Here is a 15,236-nt window from a genome sequence, read left to right as displayed (position 1 = left end):
GGACAGGTAGATAAGGTGGTTAAGAAGGCATACGGGATACTGGTCTTTATTAGCCGAGGCATAGAATATAAGAGCAGGGAGGTTATGCTTGAACTGTATAAAATGCCAGTTAGGCTGCAGCTAGAATACTGCGTGCAGTTCTGGTCACCACATTACAGGAAGGATGTGATTGCACTAGAGGGGATGCAGAGGAGATTTATGAGAATGTTGCCTGGGCTGGGGAATTTTAGCTGTGAGGAAAGATTGGATAGGCTGGGGTTGTTTTCTTTGGAATAGGGGAGGCTGAGGGGAGACCTAATTGAAGTGTATAAAATTATGAGGGGCCTTGATAGAGTTGATAGAAAGGACCTATTTCCCTTAGCAGAGAGGTCAGTAACCAGGGGGCATAGATTTAAAGTAATTGGTAGGTGGTTTAGAAGAGAGTTGAGGAGAAATGTTTTCATCCAGAGGGTGGTGGAGGTCTGGAACTCGCTGCCTGAAAGGGTTGTAGAGGCAGAGACCCTCATCACATTTAAAAAGTACTTGGATATGCACTTGAAGTGCCGTAACCTACAACACTACAGACCAAGTGCTGGAAAGTGGGATTAGGCTGGATAGCTCTTTGTCGGCCGGCGCAGACAAGATGGGCCGGATGGCCTCCTTCTGTGCTGTAAATTTCTATGATTCACAAGGGTAGTGTTGTGGTGAGGGGAGGGCAGGAAAGCAAGAACTGCATGTGTACACCATGCGCAGCTTGTACATCAGAAGATATTGTGGGATGAGGAGGAAGTGGGATGTGAGAAGGAGGATTGGGTATCAGGATACCGGCATCTTATATTCTTTCAGCCTTGCTGCTGGCCATGTGCTCAGCCATGCCCCTGCCAAGAATGGCCAGCACTCCAAGGGGGTGAGGTGGAGCTAGGAATGTGAGATGTGCCTCGTGTTTGGTACAGATTGTTGGTAGGTGAGTGATTGGGCAGTGTGTGAAGCTAGTGGTGCAGTTGGTAGGAGTTGGCTTTTGAAGATGCATTCGCTGATCTTGACCACTGGTCTGGGGTCATTAAACTTTCTCCTGCACTGAGTCCAGGTCCTAGGGAGACACTGCTGGCAGTGAAGGCCTTGGCGATCTGGTCCCAAGCCCTTCTTTCTGGAGGGCCTCCTGGCCCCGTGTAGGTAGAGGACCTCTCTTCAAGTGTTCACCCCCTGCACAAAGGCCTCGAGTGCTGTGCCCGAGACCCTGGGTGCCCTTTCCCTGGCTAGGTAAAGCTAGCCTTGCGCGAACATTGCAAACTTCGGCCCCTGCTGAGTGCACAGCCTGTCAGCAGCGCTGGGCTGTGCGCTGCAATCATGTAAAGTAGCAGGCAGCACAAATTTTACATGCTGCCTGAGCTCCTTTCAACGGGTGCGGGCAGATTGATCATCGCGATCTCTGCACCCATTTTTTTGCTGAATCAAATTTCACCCCAAGTATTTTATTCACTGCATGTAAATAAAACTCTGACTACTGTTTAGTATGATGTACAGAGTTTAGAACTTCCAATCCAGTGCTGCGCACTAAGTTTCTGCTGAGGGTCCCAAACCCAACCGATGTCTTGGTCAGTCGAGCGCCTCTCTCAGGAATGCTATGGCACGCTGCACTGTGGAGCAACAGGACACGAGTCTGCACCTGTGATTCTTATATGTGATTTCAATCATGCCACTCTGGGAAGTTACCAGGTAAGGGCCTGACACTGCCCCACAGGAAGAGAAAGAAAATACATAAAGCTAACAGGCCAATACTTCGATTAAATATTTATTTTAATGAGGCCCTCTCTTTCACTTGCTCTACCAAATCTGAGATACCCCCATCTCCTAATAGCATTTCCTTGCTGTCTTTTGCTGAACTCCATGAGAGGGGGAGAGAGAGAGAGAGAGAGAGAGAATGAACAAACAGTACTCAATTGGACCAAGCTGTGAATGAATACCCAAAGGCATACGCAGCATCAAGTCTGCCAAGGACCATAGGTGTTGGGGCTGGGGGTGAGGGGAGATGGGCCACAAATGGCCCCATGGCTTCATTATGAGTGCTAATCCAATATTGCAACACTCACAATACATTTGAAAGATTGAGTTCATAATATAGGTTGACAAGGACAAAACTGAGAAGGAGTTAAAAAGACTGCAGGCCAATGGTCAGTTATTGAAGCCTGTAGTCCTTGCACTATGTTAAATCAACAATGACATTTATTTTCATTAAAAGTAGAAATCCTAATACTGAAATCACTTCCACTTATATCAGTGTTACTGTCACTAGGTCTGGTTTAGGACCTTAGGAAATGTGGGAATGGTACCCAGTTTCAAAACCAAACCATCTTTAAACATAAAACATTTTGTTTGCCATCTTTACACTGTTTAATGATGAATTGAAAGCCCTGGGTTACTGAACCACGGAGACCAAAAGACCCCAGGATCAACCTCTGGTTGGCTCTGCTGACGGACTCAGTGACAATGCTAAAACTGGCCTCAGGGAGAGGTGGAAATAAATTAGCTAATGTTCCTACTCTTGATCATAATCCAATGAGCCCTTACCAGAAAGCGCAGTGATTATCTGTGATGTATTTCTTAGTAGAATAGACTCACACATGAAGAATGGCACTTGGGCAATGTAACGGAGGGCTGCACACACATGAACTGTAATCCAACATGAGCCAGTGCCTTTAGAAGAGGAAGGATGTCAAGGGAAGAAAGTTGCGACAGGCGAAAAGGGAAGAGGCAGAAACAACATCTTAAGCAACTCCTCTAAGTGGTGATAATGAACAGATATGGTTTCTATAATGACTAATTTATTGCCTCCCAGGATACATGGGTGACAATATGGCTGTTATAGTTGGCCTCAGGATCACTGGGCTGAGGATGGGAAATGGGGCAACAACAACTTGCATTTATATAGTGCTTTAGTAAAATGTCCCAAGGCACTTCACAGGAGCGTTATCAAACAATATTAGGACAGATGACCAAAATTGGTCAAAGAGGTAGATTTTAAGGAGCGTCTTAAAGGAGGAGAGAGAGGTAGAGGGGCGGAAAGGTTTAGGGAGGGAATTCCAGAGCTTAGGACCTAGGCAGCTGAAGGCACGGCCACCAATGGTGGAGTGGTTGAAATCAATGATGTACAAGAGGCCAGAATTGGAGAAACGCAGATATCTTGGAGGGTTGCAGGGCTGGAGGAAGCTATAGAGATAGAGAGGGACGAGGCCTTGTAGGGATTTGAACACTTGGATGAAAATTTTAAAGTCGAGGCATTGCCGGACCGGGAGCCAATGTAGGTCAGCAAGGGATGATGGGTGATGGGTGAACAGAATTTGGTGCAAACTCCCAACTCATAATCCTTGAGTCAATTCACTATCAGAGAGCTGCACTCAAAGGGAGTGCGGGTCAGAGACAGGACAACAACGTTGTAGCACCGATTCTCCCATCTGCACTCTCTTTGAGCTCAGCTCCCAACTTGGAGCTTGAAACCAATGCATTTACCCTTACAATCCAATCACTCCTGTAGTGGCGCTTCTTAGTTTCCAAACAGGCAGCCACTGAGCTGTGGGGTTTTTAACAACGAGTAGACGCGTGTCGAAATAAAACGTTCCCAAACGTAGCTTTGTCTTTTAAACTGTTTACTATAACACTTAACAAACGGAATTACAAAGCAAACACGTATAAACGAACACGGTCAAAAACTGTACTGCTCCAAACCTCACAGCTTCTGCCTCCTTCAACCACGTGCAGTTTAAACTGTAAAATGGCTGCACCCATGTGTGGCTTAGGGACTGTTCCATTATGGCAAGAATGAAGGGGGTGTCTCGGACTATACTACTGGAGCAAGAAAATAGGGGGTTTCTTAATACAATAAGTCGGTCAGGTAAATTAACTGTATTATGCCATTTAACCACTATTTTAAAGTATTTTCTTAAGCTTTTATGGCTCTTACATTCCGGCCCCTAATTGACTAGGCACATGAAGCATATCAATTACTCAAACATTAAGAGTCATAAACTAATGAGTTCAACATATTTACAATATAAGTGTCCACTTTTTTCGTTCGGGAACCTTTCACGCTGCTTCTTGTAGCAGGCAGAGCTTTGTGATCGGTCTTTCCAGGGTACTGGTCTTGGTTTGCAAACAAACGCGACGAACGACGCCTCTGGAGTCTGGCATGGTCTTAATTATTTTTCCCATCAACCAAGAATTTCTAGGGGCTGAATCATCCACAATTAAGACAATGTCTCCGACAATGAAGTTCCTCTTTATTTTGGACCATTTTTGACGCTCCTGTAGCAGAGGTAAGTATTCTCTTGTCCATCTGGTCCAGAAAAGGTCTGACATATACTGAACTTGCCTCCACTTCCGACGGGCATACAGATCTTCCTTTTTGAAGACTCCCGGGGGCATGGCTGGCTGTGTTTTCAACAACAACAGGTGGTTCGGAGTCAGGGCTTCGAGGTCATTGGGATCATCTGATGTCTTAGTTATCGGTCGGTCATTAATGATGGCTTCGACCTCGCACAGAACGGTTTGGAGTCCCTCGTCGTCAAGCGCTTGCTGCTTCAGTACAGAACTGAGTAGTTTTCTTACTGTGCGTATCTGTCTTTCCCAGACACCTCCGTGGTGGGATGCAGCCGGAGGATTGGAGATCCACTTAATTCCTGTTTGCATCATGGCTTCCTGTATTTTAAGCTGATTCCAACCTTCAATAGCTTCCCGTAGTTCTCTCTCCGCTCCGACGAAATTAGTGCCATTATCAGAACGCATAATGGACACCTGTCCTCTTCTACAGACAAAGCGCCGCAGGGCGTTAATACAGGAATCAGTGTCAAGCGTGTGTGCCACCTCAATATGAACAGCTCTGATGGTCAAACAAGTGAAAAGCACACCATATCTCTTGACAAGGCTCCGTCCTCGCTTTACCTCGAAAGGCCCGAAATAGTCCACCCCTACATTTGTAAATGGGGGCTTGTCTGGTAACAAACGGTCTTCAGGCAGGTCTGCCATTTTCTGCTCCCCAGCTCTAGCGTGTAACCGTCTGCAAATAATGCATTCAGAGAGTATTTTTCTTATTACGGAATTAGCTCCCGGAATCCAGTATCTTTGTCTTAGCTTCGCAAGCACGTGATTCCTCCCACTGTGTCCAATACTCTGGTGTTTCTGCTGAAGAATGAGGGTAGCAACCCGGAGGTCCTTAGAAAGGATAGCAGGATGCTTGGCCTCCTCTGGCATAGCAGATTTGTTTAGTCTCCCTCCCACCCTCAGTACTCCATCTTGCAGTGTAGGGTCCAGCTTGTAGATATGACTACCTTTCTTGATTGGAGTATTTCGCTGTAGAGCTTCGATTTCTTCTGGGTATCTTTGTCTTTGACTGAAGCGAACTATCTCCTTCTCAGCCTTGGCCAAATCCTCCACGGTCAATGAATTCTTGCCCAATGTGGTCTTGTGATGATGCGTATACTGCTGTAGAAGCATTCTCTGCTTATCAGGGTTACGTTCAGACTGACTGATAGTGGCTCGGTACTCTTTTCTCTTACCGCTCAGGTGTAGCAGCAACTCTTTCAACCTTAGAAACCATGCAACTGCTTTCCTCAACTGGTGCCATCCTGAGAAATGGTTAACAAGCTTGTTCACTGTGTCAAAGTTCTCTTTCGTATTTATGAGATTTACTGTGACTGATCTCTTGACTTCGACGTCGTCTTCAGCAATCTGACTTGGCATATCTGGTCTTTCTGGCCATGATCTCTCTGTTTCCAGCAGATAACTTGGGCCTTGTATCCAAGTTTCACTCCTCATGAAGTTTTCAGCCTTCAATCCCCGTGAGGCTTGAGCTACTGGGTTTAATGAGGTGTTTACATACCTCCATTGAGATGGTTGTGTAGCTTCTCTAATGGATGAGATTCTGTTTGCTACGAAGGTCTTGAAGCGTATCTTCTCATTCTCTATATACTTCAGCACCGTCGTGCTATCCGTCCAGAAGACAGATTCTTCTAATGGGAGCTGTAACTCTTTCCGCATCACCTGGTCAACTTTAACTGCAACAACCGCTGCCGTCAATTCCAGTCTCGGGATGGTGACCTGCTTCAGCGGAGCCACCCTGGATTTCCCCATGAGGAAGGCACAATGTTTCTGGCCCTGTTGATTTGTCAGCAAGAGTTAAGTAGCCGTGCCATAGCCGTCCTCACTGGCGTCCGAGAAATGATGTAGTTGAGCCGTCTTTGTAACTCCAAAACTCGCGGGCTTGATGCATCTACTGACGTTGAAGCTAGAAAGTTGTTGCAAATCTGTCAACCATCTGTGCCATCTCTGAGCTTGACCTTCTGGGATATCTTCATCCCATCCTCTCTTGTCTCTACACAGCTCTCGTAGCATCAGCTTCACCGGCAGAATGAGTGGTGCCAGGAATCCAAGAGGGTCGTAGATGGAACTGACCACGGAGAGAATCCCTCGTCTTGTGGATGGTCTTTCGTTCACCATTATCCTGAAGTTGAACGTGTCTGACTCAATGCACCATTGTACACCAAGAGCTCTCTCGATAGGAAGGACATCGTGGCTCAGGTCCAGATCTTTGACTTCAGTGGCTCTTTCCTTTTCTGGGATAGAAGCTAGAACTGCTCTGCTGTTGCTTATCCACTTAGTCAGATGGAATCCTCCATTCGAACACAGAGTTCTAAGGTCTCTTGACAGTGCGATGGCATCGTCTTCTGTTGACACGGACTTCAGACAGTCGTCGACATAAAAGTTTCTGAAGATTGTCTCCACGGCCTCTGATGGTGCTTTGCCTTTGCCATCTTCTGCAGTTTTTCTGAGAGCGTAGCTTGCACAGCTGGGAGATGATGTGGCTCCGAACAAGTGTACGGCCATTTTACATTCCACCATCGCTTGACTAATGTCGCCATCTGGCCACCAAAGGAAGCGCAGAAGATCAGCATCTTCATCAGGGATTCTAACTTGGTAGAACATTGATTCTATGTCTGCCATCATGGCAACGAGCTCTTGTCTAAACCTAGTCAAGACGCCAATGAGGGTATTAGTAAGATCAGGACCTTGAAGCAGCTGGTCATTCAGTGAAGTTCCTCTGAATGAGGCGGCGCAGTCAAACACTACACGGATCTTTTTCTTCTTTGGGTGATACACCCCGTGATGAGGAATGTACCAGACCCTTCCATCGTCTCTGTTCAACTGTTCCTCGGGCACCTTTACAGCATAGCCTTTCGCTATGATGTTTCTCATGAAGTCTTTGTAGTCTTTGTGAAAGTCGGGGTTCTTGTTCAGCTTTCTCTTTAGACTGATGGCGCGTTGCTCTGCTATGCAGCGATTGTTCAGCATCTTCGCAGTCTGTCTTCTCAGTGGCAAACCAATGTGATAGTGGCCATCAATGAACTGTGTAGACCTTGTCATCAAACCCATGAACTGATGGTCTTCTTGTGACATCTCTGTCTTTTCCTCACAGCTGCGTTCTGAGAAGTCTGCGTTGAACTGCTGTATCAACAGCTCTTCAATGCTTGCGATAGAGATGCGATTAACTGTGACGTTTTGTCGTTCCTCCTTGTTCGACTTGTGGCCATCATCTCTCCTTACCGGTCCATTGACTACCCATCCAAGGGCTGTCCTGACGGCGTAGGGTCCGTCATCCTTGCTGTTTATCACCTGCCATGGCTCCATAGTTTTGTAGGCATTGGTTCCAATTAATAGGCCAATTTCTGCTTCAATGTATGGGAGACGCACCTTTTCTAGGTAAGGCCATCTATCCACATCCTTCTGCAGGGCTAAGTTCCCTATTCTAACAGGAATCTCCCTCTGTGTGAAAACATTAGGCAGGTCTATGAAGTCCTTCTCTTCAAGTCCACACACTTCTAGGTCTGACAGGATATAACTTTGCATTGACTTCTCATGACCCATGGTGCGTAATAGGATTTCTGTTCTTCTGCCTCTAATGTTCAGCTGTCGCATGAGTGATTCTGTGCAGAACGTTGCTGAGCTACCTGGATCCATGAAGGCGTAAGTCTCCACAAGCTTCTCGCTCCTCTTAGACTTGATCTTTACTGGTATGATGGCAAGAATACAGTCACTGTCACCGGCCCCAGTGAGTCCACAAGTCTCTGGTTCTAGCAACACCAGAGCACTTGAAACAACCTTCTCATCGGTATTGTTTTCTTCACTCTTCTTAGAGACTTGTTCTTCTTTATGGATATGCAGCAGACTGGGATGTTTCTGAGTGCACTCTCTGCATGTTGTTCTTTGCTTACAGTTTCTACTCAGGTGCCCCTGAGAGAGACATCCAAAGCATAGGCCGTTGCACTTCAGGAATTCGATTCTGTCCTTATGTGGCTGTGCTTTGATGTCGCTGCAGAAATCCAATGTATGATTCTTCTGGCAGAATAAGCATGGCTTCTGAAAGGCATTAGCAGACGTCACTGTGCTGCTCTTTTTGGGAGATGAGTTCTGGGGCCTTTCTTCCTCGGCCTGGGTGACGATAGTTGCAAAGCTGCTTCCCCTGGAACCACCTTTCCTGAGAGTCTTTGATTCAACAGGCTTGGCTTTCACTCTTCCATCGGTGGTCGGGCTGACATCTTGGATGTTTCCAAACAATGGGTCCCTAGCAATTTTAGCCTGTTTGTCTATGAAGTTCACTAAGTCTGCAAACCTGGCTCTACTTTTCCGTCTCTCCATTATCTCAAAGGCTGTTCTTCTCCATTGTTCTCTCATCCTGTAAGGAAGCTTAGAGATGATGATTCTCATAGTCGTAGGATTGTCCATCTCTTCCATGAATTCAACATCCTCCATGGTGTTGCGACATCCTATGAGGAAAAGAACATATGCGTTCAATGCCTCTCCGTCCTCCGATCTGATCTGTGGCCACTTGGTAGCCTTTTCGATATATGCAGTGGCTATCTTCAGCTCGTTACCATAGTGCTCCTGCAGCAACTTCCTGGCTTCTATGTATCCCCGGTCCGGTCTCATGTGTTCACAGCTTCTGACCAGGTCTTGTGGCTTACCACTGGTGTACTGTCCCAGGTAGTACAACTTATCACTGCTGCTCTCTGTTTTGGAGTCAATGGCTTGTTCAAAGGATCTGATGAAGGGCTTATACTTGAGTGGGTCGCCTTGGAACACTGGTATGTCTCTTTGAGGGAGTCGAAACAGATTCTGTTGTTTTACAAGCATCTCTGTAATTTCGTTCTGACGTTGCATCACTCGGTATAGGCTTCTCCCTGTGTCTTCAGGCCTCTGGTGGTCATCAGCAGGGTCTAGCCTAGACCGTCTGACGTCTGGGGTAGCATCACGTGCTCCTGTTAGTGGAGAGGCCACTCTTCCACGCTGTAATGCCAGGGGATTGCCTTCGGGCTCTGTTGTAACTCTTGAAGGTGCCCTGGATCCAACTCTATGTGACGACGTTGACTGGCAGTGGCTCCCGCCGTCCCGTGAGCCTTCATAATCTTCGTACGCACTCAACCTGGCGTCTGAGACCTCGATAGCTGTTTTTATCTCCAGCTGTTCTTTCTTTGCCTGCACCTGGGCCCGTTGGGCCTGCAGTTGGGCCTCTTCCCATTCAAGAGCTTGCTTCTGTGATTCTGTGATTCTCCGCTAAAGATGCTGCGCGCGCCATCAACGCCGTCCGTTCGGCCTCCGCTCTCATGCGTCGCGACGAGCTTGTGGTAGAAGCGACTGACCTGCGTCCAGAAACAGAGCTACCTTCTTTTCGATTTTTGCTCGGTCTGGCGGAAGTCTCTGAAATGCTATCGTCTGGTCCGACTTCATCGTCAACTTTATCTTTCTCTGCTGTATCAGCATCTTGACGAATCTTTAACATCCACTGTTCCGTGGCCTTGATATAGTCCTTAATGCTGGTTGATTTAAGATCAAACCAGTTGTGCTGATCAGCGTTTCCCTCTTCTTCAGACAGAAGTGCTAATACGTCTTCATTGAGTACATTAAATTCTTCATGCAGCTTGGAGAAATCGTAATACATTATGTCTTCAGCTTTCTTAATATTAGCATTATCTTCCATGAGACGATCAATTATCTTCATTTTTCCAGTTATCTGAGCTAATTTAGCCTTCCTTGCGCCTATGCTTCTATGTAACTTCTCTTCCATTGCCTTTGGGGTGAGCTTTATTTCCCTCTTTTGGCCAGCAATCTTTCTGGCTGATGGAAGCTCCTGGCTCCGTAAGGCCTCGGCCATTTTACCCGCAGCTCTTATTTAGCTTCTCAGTAGAATGAACAAAGCAAGTAGCAGTCACTGTACCTTTGCTTTCTTATATTGTCGTCTGGCTCCGTGACCATTCGGGTATACGTTCGCCGACGATTCCGTCCCTTCCTTCTTAGGGAGCAAGTTTTTGACTAATGTAGTGGCGCTTCTTAGTTTCCAAACAGGCAGCCACTGAGCTGTGGGGTTTTTAACAACGAGTAGACGCGTGTCGAAATAAAACGTTCCCAAACGTAGCTTTGTCTTTTAAACTGTTTACTATAACACTTAACAAACGGAATTACAAAGCAAACACGTATAAACAAACACGGTCAAAAACTGTACTGCTCCAAACCTCACAGCTTCTGCCTCCTTCAACCACGTGCAGTTTAAACTGTAAAATGGCTGCACCCATGTGTGGCTTAGGGACTGTTCCATTATGGCAAGAATGAAGGGGGTGTCTCGGACTATACTACTGGAGCAAGAAAATAGGGGGTTTCTTAATACAATAAGTCGGTCAGGTAAATTAACTGTATTATGCCATTTAACCACTATTTTAAAGTATTTTCTTAAGCTTTTATGGCTCTTACAACTCCTGTTGAAAAGTGTGTGGCTGTAGGGTGAGGACAGGATTTGTCTTGGCAGTGATGCTCCAGTGGTAAAATAGCCTGCCAATGTTTACAGCCTAGGCTCACACATGAAGAATGGCCATTTTTCCAATGTACTGGCGGGCTGAGGACATCTGTTGAACCACATTAACAGCACTTTCAAGGGATAAATGAATGAATTCTTTAAAAAAGAATTTGGTCATCTGTCCCAGTATCTCCTTATGTGGCTTGGTGTCAAATTTTATTTGATAACGCTCCTGTGATGTGACTTGGGAGATTTTACTATGTTAAAGGTGCTATATAAATACAAGTTGTTGTTGGTGTTGCTGCCCAGTTTTCCCTCCTTAGCCCAGAGATCCTGAGGCTAACTGTAACAGCCATATTGTCACCCTGGCTGAGATTGGCTGACTCACAAAACAGTGGGTATTAAATCTGGGATCTTCCTGTTATATATGGCTCTGTTCCATGTTGGGCAGTGTACACAGTAGTTAAGCTATCGGGGAAGGTGTGTGCACTGGTGAAGTGAGATCGACTGATCAGATTCAGGTCTTGCTTCAGTTCATTCTTTCCTGTTTTACTTAAAAACAAATTGTATCAATACAATTTGCCTCAAACAATTCTTAATTGAAAATATAAACAAACTTATCAATCTCAAATAATATTATGCCATTTAAAAAATGTTGGTCCAATATGATATTTACTAAACGGTACCATTTATCATTTTTTAAATTCTTCCTCAGAGTGTGGGTGTCGCTGGCAAAGGCAGCATTTATTGCCCATCCCTAGTTGCCCTGAGAATGTGGTGGTGGTAGTGGTTTGATACAATGGAGTGGCTTGTTAGGTCATTTCACAGTCAATCACGTTGGTGTGGGACTAGAGTCAAGTATAGGCCAGACCAGGTAAGGACAGCAGGTTTTCTTCCCTAAAGGACATTAGTGAACCCGTTGTTTTTTTTTACGACAATCCAGCAGCTTCATGGTCACTTTTACTGACATCAGCTTTTTATTTCCAGATTTTTAAAACACTTAATTCAAATTCTCAAACTGCCATGGTAGGATTTGAACTCCTGGTGCACTGGATTACTAAGCCAGTAAGATAACCACTACACTACCATGCCACATAAATCCTTGAAATCACATGCTAATCCTATTTGAGTCTATTTATTTTGTTTTACCCTTGTAAATCATGGGTTTTGGTGTCAGACTAGAATAAACATATCTATTATCCTCTGATGTCATTAATCCTGTTTCTAATTACTAAGATCTGCTTACCTCTGTAGGCTGCTCCCTCATGTGATCTGATTATTGTAATCATCCGTTCATACATTACCTAAACAATAAAGTACAACCAGGAGCCATTATCTCATCAGACAACATTATGAATTGCGAGACAGACACTTGAGCAGTTCATAACTCTCATCTGTAGCCTGAGAACATCAGAATCACTCCCACGTATCAATTACCTCCACGACTGTGCTAGTGACAGTTCCATTCCTTTTAGGCTTCTTTGTTTGCTAGTGGCAGGTGTCACAGCAAACAGTGCAAGACAGGATGGTCCATATAGTTAATACACGATGACTTACACAGTGCAGAATTATCGAATGCGATGCAATCACTGAATGGTTGACAAGTAATAATTGGCACATGATTACTAGAAAATAACACATATTTTATATCTCAATTTCAAAAATGAGTCAAATTAAATTCTTGCAAAACTGCAGTTAATTTATCTAGGTGAACGTATGCTGCAATCCCAAAGAAAAAGTAGTCCTTAAATTAGGATACTTTGGGGGAGAAATTGGGTGGAGCCGCAAATGGGGCGCCAAGCTCGCCTGGGCGCCGGATTTAGCGCAGTGTTTGGAGCAGTAACGACCGCCGGAAATTCAGCTTGAGCGCCCCAAGAGGGACACGGGGCGAGGCTCGAGGCGCTCCGCATCCCTCTTAGGGCGCTGAAACTGAATATCGCAGCGCAACGTGCCGCAGTGCCACATGCTGCGGCACGGCGTGCTGCGGTACTGCAGGCCTTCCTCCCATTCTTAAGGGGGAGGGGCCTGCACCAGCGCGATCGGAGATCGCGAGTGCCGGCAAAAGAGCCTGGCTCCAAGGAGAAGTGCCGGGCTCTCGGAAAACAGCTGGCAATGCTGCGGGGGGCGATCAGGAGACCGGGGACGGAGGTGCTGGCAGGCGGCCGCCGGAAAAAATGGCCGCCCCGCACCTCCACCTTAATTTGTGCCATTGCCACCACAGGAAGGCCCCGTGAACCGGGTGCCATTTGCGAATGGTGCTACAGAGGCGGTCGCTGCCAAATATCGCGATCGGGGCGGTAGCGGGGCGCTGCGCACACCGATGATGTCATCGGAGGCGGCGCAGCACAACAGGTTAACGCCACCATTAGCGCCCCAGCTAAATATCGCGGGGCGCGCGGCCAGTGGCGCTAAAGCCACTGAGTGCCCTCTTTAGGCACTAACTGGTGGCGCAGCCCACCGAATTTCTAGGCCTTTGTGCTCAGAGTGGAATTTCCCAACTTTAGGGCTGATAAGCCATTCTAGGAACATAGGAACAGGAGTAGGCCACTCAGCCCCTCGAGCCTGTTTCGCCATTCAATTAGATTATGGTTGATCTGTATCTTAACTCCATTTACTCACCTTGGTGCTATAACCCTTCATACCCTAGCCAAATAAAAACCTGGCAATCTCAGTTTTACAATTTTCAATTGACCTAGCCTCAACAGCTTTTTGGGGGAGAGAGTTGCAGATTTTCACTACCCTTTGTGTGAAGAAGTGCTTCATGACATCAACCTTGAACTGCATGGCTCTACTTTTAATGTTATGCCCCATTGTTCCGGACTCCCCACCACAGGAAATAGTTTCTCTCTATCTACCCCATCAAATCCTTGAATTAATTTCAACACCTCAGTTAGATTGCCCCTTAATCTTCTATAATCAGGGGAATACAAGCCTAGTCTGTGCAACCTGTCCTCAGAATTTAACCCTTTTAGCCCTGGAATCATTCTGGTGAATCTGCGCTGCCCCCTCTCCAAGGCCAATGTATCCTTCCTGAGGTGCGGTGCCCAGAACTGAACATAGTACTCTAAATGGGGTATAATCAGAGCTTTATATAACTGTAACATGACTTCCACCCTTTATATTCCAGCCCCCTTGTGATAAAGGCCAACATTCCATTAGCCTTTTAAAAAAAATTGTACCCGTCCACCGGTGTTCCTGTTATTTTTTTTGGGTGCGTGGCTCCTTTAAGGGGCTGCACGGCCCATTCAAAGTACCGTGCATGCACAGTTTGACCACAGTTCCTAGCTTCTCACCATTTAGAAAATACTCTGATCTATCTTAGGTATAAAGTGGTCCAATTCTGGAACAATGGTTCCTGGCTTTGCAAGTTAAAATACATTTAACACTCACCTGGCGCTGTCTATAACAACCCTTGGACATCTGGAACTCAATAGTCTCAACAAAAAGCCCTTGGAGTTGGATTTGGTAATAAAGATTTCATAATACCAGTTGAAGAACAAGAACAAGTGCAAGCTACAGGTGAAGTGGGGTTAGAAGATAGGGCAGAACTGGACCAGGGCATGCAGATGTAATTCAGTGCATTTTCAAGTTATATGTTCTGTCTCTATTTTTATATTTTAATTCTAAATTCCTATGTCCACATTATAGTAGAAATAACCTGTGTAAACTTGTCACTCTGTAACAGTGGTGGCAGTGCAGCAGCTCTACTGGTGAAAGGGTGTAATTACAGCAGGACAACTTTATTTACGCAGTTTGTATTATAAATCTGGCCATAGGAATTTATAATGGAGTGAATTAACAAGAAATGCATGCAGATTTAAGACTTTTGGGGGGAGAAATTCAACTTGAGCCAAAAATAGAGCGATTGGTTGAGCAATTGCTCCGCATGCTGGTCCATGCCAGCCTGAGGCCCGAGCTACATTCAGCATCGGGCCTCATTTTAATCGAAGTGGCAAGCTGCGGGTGCCAAACAGGCAACCCAATTCAGTTCACCGATTGCGACCTGACAAATTCCAGCTGGCTCGAACACCGAGCCAGCCAGCAGGTAGGTCCTGGGTGGGGAGGGGTTTTTGGGGCAGGGGGGAAGACAGGCAAAGCCGAGGGAAGTGAGCCCAGGCCGGTGTGGCCCACAGTACTTTTGTGGAGCCAGGCTCCACCCATTTGTACCTGAGTTTTGTACCTGGGTCCTACAACTAGGATCCCGATTTGCTTAGTAAAGCAGTGGGCGAGCGGGCTGCTTGCCCATTTACAGGCTCACCTGAATATGGCATCAGGTGGGCCTTGGACACTAATGGGGCGACTGAGGTGCACCCCTGATTTTCAATCCTGGCCGACTATTTTTCAGGCACAAAACATGCAGCTGTGAGTTGAATTCCTCCCCCAGCCTATTATGGGTGTTATTTTAATTTGGAAATAATAAATA

This window comes from Somniosus microcephalus, chromosome 7, assembly GCF_052327205.1.
Source record: "Somniosus microcephalus isolate GS21.2 chromosome 7, FLI_Smic_1.0, whole genome shotgun sequence".
Lineage (NCBI taxonomy): Eukaryota > Metazoa > Chordata > Chondrichthyes > Squaliformes > Somniosidae > Somniosus > Somniosus microcephalus.
This window is presented reverse-complemented; position numbering follows the sequence as displayed.